This window comes from Dipteris shenzhenensis, chromosome 30, assembly GCF_047967505.1.
Source record: "Dipteris shenzhenensis isolate YYH24624 ecotype China chromosome 30, Dip_SZ_1.0, whole genome shotgun sequence".
NCBI classification, from domain to species: domain Eukaryota; kingdom Viridiplantae; phylum Streptophyta; class Polypodiopsida; order Gleicheniales; family Dipteridaceae; genus Dipteris; species Dipteris shenzhenensis.
This window is the reverse complement of record NC_141625.1, coordinates 28,374,967-28,386,655: the sequence shown is the minus strand read 5'-3', so window position 1 is coordinate 28,386,655 and position 11,689 is coordinate 28,374,967.

Below are 11,689 nucleotides of genomic sequence, written 5' to 3'. Positions count from 1 at the left end.
TACACTCACATTTGAGCCTCGTCGACAAAACCACTTCCTTCATGCACATTTGCCTCTACATCGATGCATCTGACCCAGCACTTAAAAAGAACAAAAGAAAAGGAATTATTTGCTATTCTTTCATCAATCGACGGTTGGTTTAGATCTAGATCAGAGTAGACTAGATTGCCATAGAGGGGACGCTTTGAATTTCCCCAAGTTGCCAATCTAAGCCATGCCCATTCCCGACTACTACCTTAGTCCATACGCTCACATACAGTTTCACATCATTACATTACCTGAAACCTTACGTTCATCAGTTCAGTGAGCAGACTTCAGAGTACAAAGGCATTGCAGATTGATTCAGTGGGCAGATAGTATTTGATTTCACACACACATGCCACCATTGTAAAGCCTATTCGGCTATCTCACGGCATCGTGCACATCATTTCAGCCTTGTAAAGCCTCTTGGCTATTCCTAGCATCATTGCCACAAGCCTTGTAATACAAATCAGATTTTATAAACAACAGTTCTATCTTGACCGACAGTTCAGAGATTTCACTTGGCATAGACAGTGTATTTGTAGTTGATTCATACAGAGATCTTCACGACACTTTTGAGTACATTTCTTGCACCATGTCGACTAGCAACCTCAATTTGGAGGCATCTGCTAAGTTAGACAACTCCGATTACGGTACATAGAAATACCAAATGGAGACCATTCTTGTGCTTCAAGACAAATGAGAGTATGTTGATGGGTCTACACCTAGAACATTGGCCGATCTAGCTACCAGTAGCTCTACTCCATCTGTTGTCACATCACCAGCAATGGAATCTACATCGGGATCTACATCTACACAAACAGTTTCTGCACCAGTAGTAGATCCTGCCATTACCCGAGCTCAAGCAGAATGGGATAAGAAAGACAAGTATGCCTTGTTGAGATATCGAGCTCCACTCGTGATATGCCAGGGTGACCGTTGTGTATTTATGTCACCGACTTGTTAGCTGCAGATGCGGTTGGTACACCGCCCACGAATAATAGCTGGATGATAGCTATCCTTATCTACTCTAGTTCGTGGCTCAGTTAGTATGCCACCTTAGTTAGTTGAGTTTGGTTTGAGACTCACATATAGGGTTCTTCTATTTCTTTGTACTAGAGTTCTTTTGGCTTTCACAACTAAGAAGAGGAAATTTGTTTTCAGCCTCCACCTATGTGTGTATTCCCCCATTGTGTATGTGAGAAAGCCGCAAGTGAGACTCCTTCCCTCTCTCCCACTATCTTCACATGGTATCAGAGCCTTGTTCGTGGTAAGGAGCTCAAGAAAGCAAACCAAGTTCGCGGTGTCCTGGTAAGAGGACCAGTGTTGCTTTCCTTTTTCGAGTTTGGGAGCAAATCTCTGCAGGTAGCATAGCCAGAAGTGCAAGAGTGCACTGTCTCAGATTGAGACACCCTTCGTGGTGTGGCGAGAGGGCAGTATATGCTGCGGGTAAGGGCGAGGCCCTTGGTCACTTTATTTTTCTAATTCCAGGCCATTTCGGCTCATTTCGGGGCCTGTTTTGAAGGCGGAAGTTCTTTGCAGGCACTCAGAAAAAGGCCCTGTTTTTGCTGTGCGACCACTGCTCTGCTGGTCGGTGAAAAGTTGCCGTAGAAATTGCATCGCATGCCTGTGTGCAGAGATATTGGGAGTTGCAAAATCATGCTTGTTGCCTGTTGATGCAAAATCGTCACTAGGAAGTGACTGTGTGGTCAAATACCACTTTCGTCAGTTTTGCAGATCTGCCCGTGTGAGGCAAAAGCTGTGTTTTTTTGCAGTCATAGAATATTTTGCAGTGTTTTGTAATGGCATCTGATTCTCTTTCACAAATTGTCACTGAAAAGCTTGACAAGAACAACTTCCAGGCATGGAAGTTTAGAATGACGAATTTCCTTATGGGAAAAGGCTGTTGGGAGTTCATTACAGGAAATGAAGAAGAACCAGTTCTTCCTAATGTTCCCAATCAATAGGAAATGCAGGCATTTAAAGGATGGCATGAGAGAGCCAGAAAAGTTATGTACTAGCTATCTATCAGTATTTCGGATTCTATGATTGTGCATATTCAGGATGCAAGCATGCCAAAGGAGGCATGGGATACTTTGGCAAAAATGTACAGCACAAATACGCAAGCCAGGAAAATGCAGCTCAAACAGGAGCTGCACAATGTGCAGAGAGAAAATTTGAGCATCAATGACTACCACATGAAGGTGAAGAAAATTGCAAATGCACTTGCTTCCATTGGGTCGCCAGTGGAAGATGATGATCTAGTTTATGTGACCTTGAATGGTCTAGGAAAGGATTATGCGTAATTCCAGACATCCATTGCCGTCTGTGAAAAATTTCCTGATTTTGAAGAGTTGTTTGCTCTTCTAATTTTTGAAGAGCAGAGAAATGGAGCTGCATCTTCTTCAGGAGGAACTTCAAAAGAAATTGTCTTCTACTCAAATGCTGGAAGAGGTAGAGGCAAAGGTGGAGGAGGCCAATCTGCAGGCCATGGTAGAAATCAGAATATGCAGCAAACTCAAGAAAACAAGTCCTATGGAGGAGGACGTGGTAACTCTAGAGGCAAGGGGAGCCAAAGAGGCCGTGGTGGATGGCAGAGAGGCCAAAATGCAAACAACAATGTTGAATGCTACTACTGTGGTAAAATGGGTCATATGGCTAAGGACTGCTACAAAAAGCAGAATGACATTATGAATGGAAAATTGCAGCAAGGCAATTATGCATCTTCTAGTAGACAGGGTGATGACAGAAATGAGCATAATCTATTTATGGTGCAGCATATGACCAATTCTGTGACAAGTGCTGAAGAATGAAATGATGTGTGGTATGTTGACTCAGGTGCATCAAACCACATGACAGGTCATGCAGAATGGATGCAGGATGCAAGGAAAATGGAAAGACCAGGATTTGTGGAGACTGGTGATGATACTACACATCCTATTGTGCAGATTGGTAAAATTCCTTTGTCTATGCAGGATGGGAAAAAGAAATACCTGTCTGATGTATTTCATGTCCCAAACATCACCAAGAACCTAGTTTCTATTGGTCAAATGGTTGAGCAGGGCTTGCAGGTCAGATTTAATCCTCATGGATGCTTTGTTGAGGATATGAAAAATAACGGTCGCTTGATAGCAAAAGGAAAGAAGAAGGGCAGGATGTTTACATTGGATGCGGACATGCCTGAATTGAGTGCAGCAATGTTTGCACATGGGACCGGTGTAGTTGCAGATATTGATATCTGGCATAAACGCATTGGTCATGTTAATATACAGTGACTTAAATCAATGCAAGCCCAAAATATTGTTGCAGGATTGCCTAAATTCAAGGTTGCAGAAATGCATAAGGTTTGTGAAGCCTGTCAATTTGGAAAATAGGCAAGGAAACCATTTCCTAGGCATGTTCAAGAGAGTAAACAGCCATTGGAATTAATCCACTCTGATGTGTGGACTGCTAAAGCTGCATCTATTGGAGGCTGTCACTATTTTGTCACTTTTATTAATGACTTCAGCAGAAAAGTTTGAGTGTATTTTATGAAAAAGAAAAGTGAAGTGTTTGGGCACTTCAAAGCTTTTAAAGCTATGGTTGAAAAAGAAACAGGCCTACAAATAAAATGCCTAAGGTCAGATGGAGGGGGAGAGTACCTCTCAAATGAGTTTGCAAGGTTCCTGCAGGAGCATGGCATAAAGCAGCAATATTCATGCAGTCATACCCCACAGCAAAATATACTTGCAGAAAGGAAAAATAGGCATATTGGAGAGGTATCTCGGGCCATGCTAAATGAAAAAGATCTACCAAATTATTATTGGACTGAAGCAGTTGCTACAGCAGTTTACATAATGAACAGGACTCCCACTGCAGCAATACATGGCATGACGCCAGAGGCGATGTATATTGGTAGGAAACCAGACATTTCTCATTTGAAAATTTTTGGTTGCATTGCCTATGTTCATGTGCCAGATGAGTTGAGGTCCAAGTTGGATCCAAAAGCTGAGAAGTGCGTCTTTATTGGTTATTTTCTACAGCAGAAAGGGTATAGATGCTATAACCCTTCTACTCGTAAGTTTACAGTGAGCAGAGATGTTTTTGATGAGATGAGTAGCTGGTATAAACCAGTAAATGTGATGATTGATGTAGATGCACAAAATGGTAATGCTGCACAGAATTCATAGTAGCAATCACAAAATATCAGTAAACCTGCAGTGTCCTCTAGCAGTGGTTCACATACTTCGCCATGGATAGGCAGATTGAGATCAGGAGAATCTCCTCAAAGCAATGTAGATAGTGGTACACAGGTATCACGAAAAGGAAAAGAGAAGGTAGATCAGCCAATGTTTGATGTGAATGCAGGTCACTCTTATGTGGATGGTGAATCCAGTGGCTCAGAACAAAGCATTGATGATGAGTTGGGTATTCCTTCTGTTGTTACACCTGGAGTAAGGAAGACCAGGGATGTTTTGAGAGCACCTGGAAGTGAGCCTATTTTGCGCAGGTCTACCAGAGCTAGGTATCCTATGGATAGGCTGAAATATGATGGATTTACAGCCATTCACTATGCCTATATGGTCAAAGTGATACAGGAACCAGAACCCACTTCTTTTGAACAAGCCATGGGAAATGAAGAATGGGAGAAAGCCATGGATGAAGAAATGGATCCCTTGGAAGCAAATGCTACATGGAAATTGGTGCCTCTGCCTAAAGACAAGAATGCAATTGGCTGTAAGTGGGTTTATAAGATCAAGCACAATGCACATGGTTCTGTGAACAGATACAAGGCAAGATTAGTTGTCAAGGGGTATGCACAGACATACAGCATTGATTATGAAGAAACATTTAGTCCGGTTGCAAGGATGGCAACTGAAAGAGCAGTCATTGCTATGGCTGCATCAAAGGGATGGTCTTTACATCATATGGATGTAAAGAATGCCTTCTTGCATGGTGATTTGCAAGAAGAGGTCTTTATGGAGCAGCCACTAGGTTATGTTCATGCTATTCATCCTGAGTTTGTTTGCAGGTTGAAGAAAGCCTTGTATGGCTTGAAGCAAGCACCTAGAGCATGGTATGACAAGATAGGACAGTATCTTGTCACTATTGGCTTTCAGATTTCCAAGGCAGATTTCTCACTCTATGTGAGAAAAACAGAGAAAGGTATTATGCTGCTTGTCATTTATGTTGATGATTTGATCATCACAGGTGATAGTGATGAAGATGTCCTTCATGTGAAAATGCTATTGAAGCAGAAGTTTGAGATGAAGGATTTGGGAGAGCTGTGTTATTTCTTGGGCATTGAGGTGATTAGATCACCAAGTGGGATACAGCTCTTGCAGAGGCAGTATGGATTGGACATGCTGTCCAAATATGGGATGATAGGCTGTAAGCCTATTTCAGTTCCTTTGGAGCAAAATGTGAAGCTGAGCACAGATGCAGGTGAGCTTTTGGAAGACCCTACTATGTACAGATGCATAGTAGGAAGTTTGATTTATATGACTATTACCAGGCCAAATTTAAGCTATGCTGTTGGATTGGTAAGTCAGTTTATGCAGGCTCCAAGGAAACCGCATTTGGATGCGGCTAGACGCATACTCAGGTATGTGAAGTCCACATTGCAGTATGGACTATTTTATGAGGTTGGGGTTTAGATACAGTTGCATGGATACATTGATGCTGATTGGGCTGGTAGTACTTCTGATAGACGATCTACCAGTGGACATGTGTTCTCTTTTGGGAGTGCTGCAGTCACCTGGAGTAGCAAGAAACAGCCTACAGTTGCCTTGTCAAGCACATAGGCTCAGTACAGGGGTGCAGCAATGGCTGCATGTGAGTTAGCTTGGTTGTATAAGCTACTTTATGATATGCATCAGTCTACAGATGGGCCAGTTGTCATTTATTGTGACAACATGAGCAGTATACACTTGGCAAATAACCCAGTCTATCATGCTAGGACAAAGCACATTGAGGTGCATTATCACTATGTGCGGGAGAAGGTTTTACTAGGTCTTATTGATGTAGTTTATGTCAGCACAGAGGATCAGGTCGCTGACATATTCACGAAGGCATTGGGCGCAGAGAAGCTGCGCAAGTTCAGAGACCTGCTTGGTGTGCAAGAATTGGGATTGAGCTCGAGGGGGAGTGTTGAGATATCAAGCTCCACTTGTGATATGCCAAGGTGACCGTTGTGTATTTATGTCACCGACTTGTTAGCTGCAGATGCGGTTGGTACACCACCCATGAATAATAGCTGGATAACAGCTATCCTTATCTACTCTAGTTCGTGGCTCAGTTAGTATGCCACCTTAGTTAGTTGAGTTTGGTTTGAGACCCACATATAGGGTTCTTCTATTTCTTTGTACTAGAGTTCTTTTGGCTTTCACAACTAAGAAGAGGAAATTTGTTTTCAGCCTCCACCTATGTGTGTATTCCCCCATTGTGTATGTGAGAAAGCCGCAAGTGAGACTCCTTCCCGCTCTCCCACTATCTTCACATGCCTATCACCTGATCAAGCAGAATGTGCAAGATGTCATGCTAGGACAACTCAACACAATCAAGACATCAAAAGAAGCATGGGATATGTTCGCAGCTCTCTACGAGTCCAAGAACACATCCAAGATTCTCACCTTGAGAAACCAAATCAACCAGAGTTTCCGCAACAGCAGTGAAACCGGTCATGCTTATGTACTCCGCATCAAAGACTACAACAATCAACTTGCAGTAGCAGGAGAGACTATGAATCCCAAAGAAATGGTTCAAGTCATTCTGAATGGACTAGGAGAGGGATACGAGAATCTAGTCCAAAGTATTGCCATCCAATGGCAAATTCCAACACTGGAAGAACTTCAGTCAGTTCTACTTGGTGAAGAACTCAGGACTCAGGCCATTCAAGCACGTAAAGGTCATTCTAATGATCAGGCATTCATAGCTTCAGATAGAAGCAAAGGCAAAGGCAGAAACAGAGGTAGATCATACTAGAAAAGTGGTCATCATCATCAACAAAATCAAAGTCAGCATCAGCATGATCCTCAGCAAAATTAGATTCAGCAAAGAGGAAATCATTCCAATCGAGGAAGATTTCAAGGACGAGGGAATGCATCCACCAATGTGTCAAACATTCAATGCAACTACTGTCACAAGTTTGGACACTATGAAAGAGATTGCCGCAAGAAGCAGTACGACCAAGGCGGTCAATCCAATAGTAATCAACGAGGGAATTCCCAAGGAAGAGTAAATCATCATGGTGGACATTCTAGTCACAGTCATTTTGCAAATGAACATGGAAAAATGTTTCTTGCAAGCGAGGAATTGCATCAGACTGATACAATGCACCTAGACACTGATTTCAATCCCAAAGAGGATTTCAGTTTTCAAGTTGACCAAGTGGAATAGGATCCTTGGTACATCGACAGCGGTGCATCATCTCATATGACAAATCATCAGGAATGGTTCACATAGATGAAACCATTAAAGGACAGAAAAATGTCATCTACACAGCAGACAATACACCGAATCCAGTTCAAGGGATAGGTGTTATTCCTATGAACAATTTCATTGGTACAAAAGGATTAGTCAAAGATGTGCTCTATGTTCTGAAGCTCAACAAGAACCTTTTATCAGTAGGTCAAATGACGGAACACAATTACAAAGTCATCTTTGACGGTGATGAATACATTATCAAATACAAATCCAAAAGATGTGAGCTAGTAGCAAAAGGTGTCAAGGAAGGACACTTATACAGAATGCTAGCTACAGTACTAGATAAGCATGCCATGCCAGCTCAAATGCAATAGATGCCACTATCTGCAAAATGGCACAAGAGATATGGTCATGTCAACTTGAAGTACTTGTTAGATCTCAGGAATCAAAATATGGCAATTGGGATTCCGAAGCTACAGTTTCTTGGAAAAGTTTGTGAAGCATGCTGCTTCAGTAAACAAAAGTGAACCAACTTTGTCAGAAGTGCCTCTCGTGCACGAGGTATTCTTGATTTGATACATACAGATGTATGGGGTTATGCCCAGACCTGCAGCATCAATGGTTCACTTTATTACTTGACCTTCATCGACGACTACAGCAGATATTGTTGGGTCTACTTTTTGAAAGAGAAATCTGAAGTGTTTTCTAGATTTCAAGAATTCAAAGCCATGGTAGAAAACCAAACAGGCAGAAAGATCAAGGTCATGAGATCAGACAGAGGAGGTGAATACATGTCTTCAGCATTCATGAACTTTTGTAGAAATCATGGCATTCGAAGACAATTCACATGTGCAGATACTCCTCAGCAGAATGCAATAGCTGAAAGGAAGAATGGGACTTTAGCAAACAGTGCTAGAGCAATGCTTAGTGAAAAGCATCTTCCGAATCAGTATTGGGCAGAAGCAATAGCTATAGCTAACTACTTGCTTCATCGGCTTCCTACCAAACCGATACAAGGTATGACTCCTTATGAAGCATTCACTGGATACAAGCCATGCATTGGGCATCTCTGTGTATTTGGTTGCATAGCATATGCCCACATACATGATGATCATCACAGGAAATTAGATGCAAAGTCACGCAAATGCATCATGGTTGGCTACAGTGAAGAAAGCAAAGCATACAAATTGTATGATCCCATCAACTGCAAAGTCATTATCTCCAGAGATGTAATCTTTGATGAGGAATCATAATAGAGAACCTCACCTACACAGGAGATAGAAGCATCGACTTCACAGTCATCTACAGAACATGTTGATGAAGAAGAGCAAGAATTGCTAGAAACACCCCAAGCAGAGCCACAGCAGCTCAGACGGTTTACTAGGGAAACCAGACCTCCAGCCGGATTGACATATGCTCAGAAAGGCAAAGCAATTCAGGTGGAAACCACCAACTATGCTCTTATGACTACCATCATGGCTATAGAAGAGCCAATGTACTTTGAAGACGCAGTAGACAAAACAGAATGGCAAACTGCTATGAATGAAGAAATGGATGCTTTGTATAAGAATAATACTTGGGAATTATGCAACCTTCCACCAGGAAAGAAGGCCATAGCCAACAAATGGGTATACAAAGTGAAGTACAATCCAGATGGCAGTATTCAGAGATACAAAGCCAGATTAGTTGCAAAAGGATTTGCACAACAATATGGTCAAGACTATGATGAGACTTATGCTCCAGTAGCAAAGATGGATTCCATATGGTTCTTGATATCACTAGCGACACTCAGCAAATGGAATGTGTATCAACTCAATGTCAAGAATGCATTTCTCAATGGTTACCTAGACGAGGAAGTCTACATGCAACACCCAGCAAGTTATGTTGAACCAAGAAAGGAGAATAAGGTTTGCCATCTCAAGAAGAGTCTCTACGGCTTAAAGCAAGCACCCAAAAGTTGGTATAGCAGAATTGACAAGTATTTTGATGATCTGGGATACATGAAGTCCAATGCAGATCATACTCTCTACTACAAAGTTCAAGGGGAAGACATTACTATTGCACTTTTGTACGTAGATGATCTGATTGTAACAGGAAGCAAGGATAGCTTCATCAAAAAATTAAAACAAGACTTATCTGCAGAGTTCGACATGAAAGATCTCAGACTTATGCACTATTGTCTTGGAATTGAGTTCTGGAGAGATTCAGATAGCACATTCATGAGTCAGCTCAAGTATGTTGACAGTCTCCTAAAGAAGTTTCATATGGCAAATTGCAAGATTGCAGCCACTCCCATGGAACAGACTTTGAAACTTACTAAAGATTTAGAAAAGCCTACAGTCAATCACAGATACTACAGTCAACTCATCGGATCTCTTATATATCTAACAATCACACGGCCAGATATTTGTTATGTAGTAAGCTCACTAGCACAGTTTATGGCAAATCCAAAACAGTCTCACTAGAATGCAGCCAAAAGAGTCTTGCGATACATAAGAGGTACAAGACAGTTTGGGATAGAATACAGAGGAAGTCATCCACGGTTGCATGGATACTGTGACAGTGACTATGCCGGAGATCATGAGACCCGGAGATCGACACAGGGATATGCATTTTTCCTTGGTCAAGGTGCTATATCATGGTTGTCAAATAAACAACCAACTGTTTCTTTGTCTTCGACTGAAGCAAAATATAGAGCACTCACTATAGGTGCATGTGAGGCTATATGGCTCAGAAGACTATTGTCAGAAATAGATTACTTTGATGAGTCAAAGCCAACAACAATATACTATGATAGTGTTACTTGGTGACATCACACTGCAGCATTGTGATCACAAAGAAAATGTGGCAGACATCTTTACCAAACCACTCGGTAAAGAGCTATTCGAGAAACACCGACTAGCTCTTGGTTTGACGCAGAGGAAGGACATTCCCATTGAAGGGGTGTGATGGAATGTAATGCTCAGTCCTTCTTTGATTCCCCAGAATCATCATCTTGAGGGAAGGCCTACTTCATGATGTTGATCTTGAGGGAAGGTGTTGAGAGTTCACGCTCAACATCATGTGATCATGTGTGCATAGCACCATCACGTGATCATATGTGCATAGCACTAACCTTATAGAGTGCTATAAAGGAAAGGGTTAGAACCCCTAACCCTAACCCTAAAAGGGTTTGTATATATTCTATTTTTTCAACTAAATCTAGTGTACAGTTAGTCATTTGTGGTGTGCTCTCTAGCTATGCCCTCTCTCCTCATCTCCACTCTTCTCCTCTCCCCTCTTCATATTTTGTCAAGGAATGCAAAGGTTGTGCTCATCATGAAACTAAGTGTTGGGCATACTTGATACGAGTTTACCGACTTCGGAAGATCATCAGAAAGGTCCTCAAGGACATTTCTCAAAAGAAGGATGCCAGACGCACACCCCTTGAAGAAATAGCATGGCGACTACAAGAACTAGAAGAAGCTGAAGATGATGTACAAGCTCTCCAACTATTGACATTTGTCATGGCATTCTTATTTGCCTTGATGAACAACCTCATGCAACGCTGCGTCTCTAACCCTCGCTTGTAAAGATGGCTGCGATATCATGAGGATTGGTCCTTTTAAGATTGTCTATGAGCTATTCTATGCTGAAAATTCTTCCTGTGTAGTATTTCACAATACACCAGTCACACCCTACCCTGCCTATGTGTGCTTTGTGGATGTATCTTCACCTGATTTTCAGTTCAAGCTACCTCTTTCCATTGTTTGCCCATAGATAAGGCTCATTTCGTCTCTCTCTTTTCCATTTTCCAAGCATGGCTGACATTCCCATGTTTTGTGGATGGGTTGAATAAAATCCAAATGAGTATCTTGTGGCCTTCAAGCACCGTTGTGTTTCTCTCAACTTTCTTACTGAAGAAAGATGGCTGTTGGTTCTTCCCACATTTCTAGAGGGTTTGGCTCAAGTGTGGTATAAGAAGCAGGCCAAAGACATTCGCCAAAGCTGGCCAAGGTTGACAACAGCGATGATTGAGTATTTTGGCAAAGAAGAGGAGCCGGAGAATGTGTATCTGCAGGTGGCAAACTTGAAGCAGTCAAAAGGTGAGACGACGCGTCGATATGTGGATTGAGCGGTCGTGCTCCTGGACCGTTTGATTGCCACACAGGAGGACAGTGCCGGATTTTGAGCTGGAATGACTCAACATGTGCTGGGCTACCTTGTAGCAGGAGCAAGTGACGAATTCCGCCTCAAGCTTAAATGGGAGAATCCAGTAGTAAAT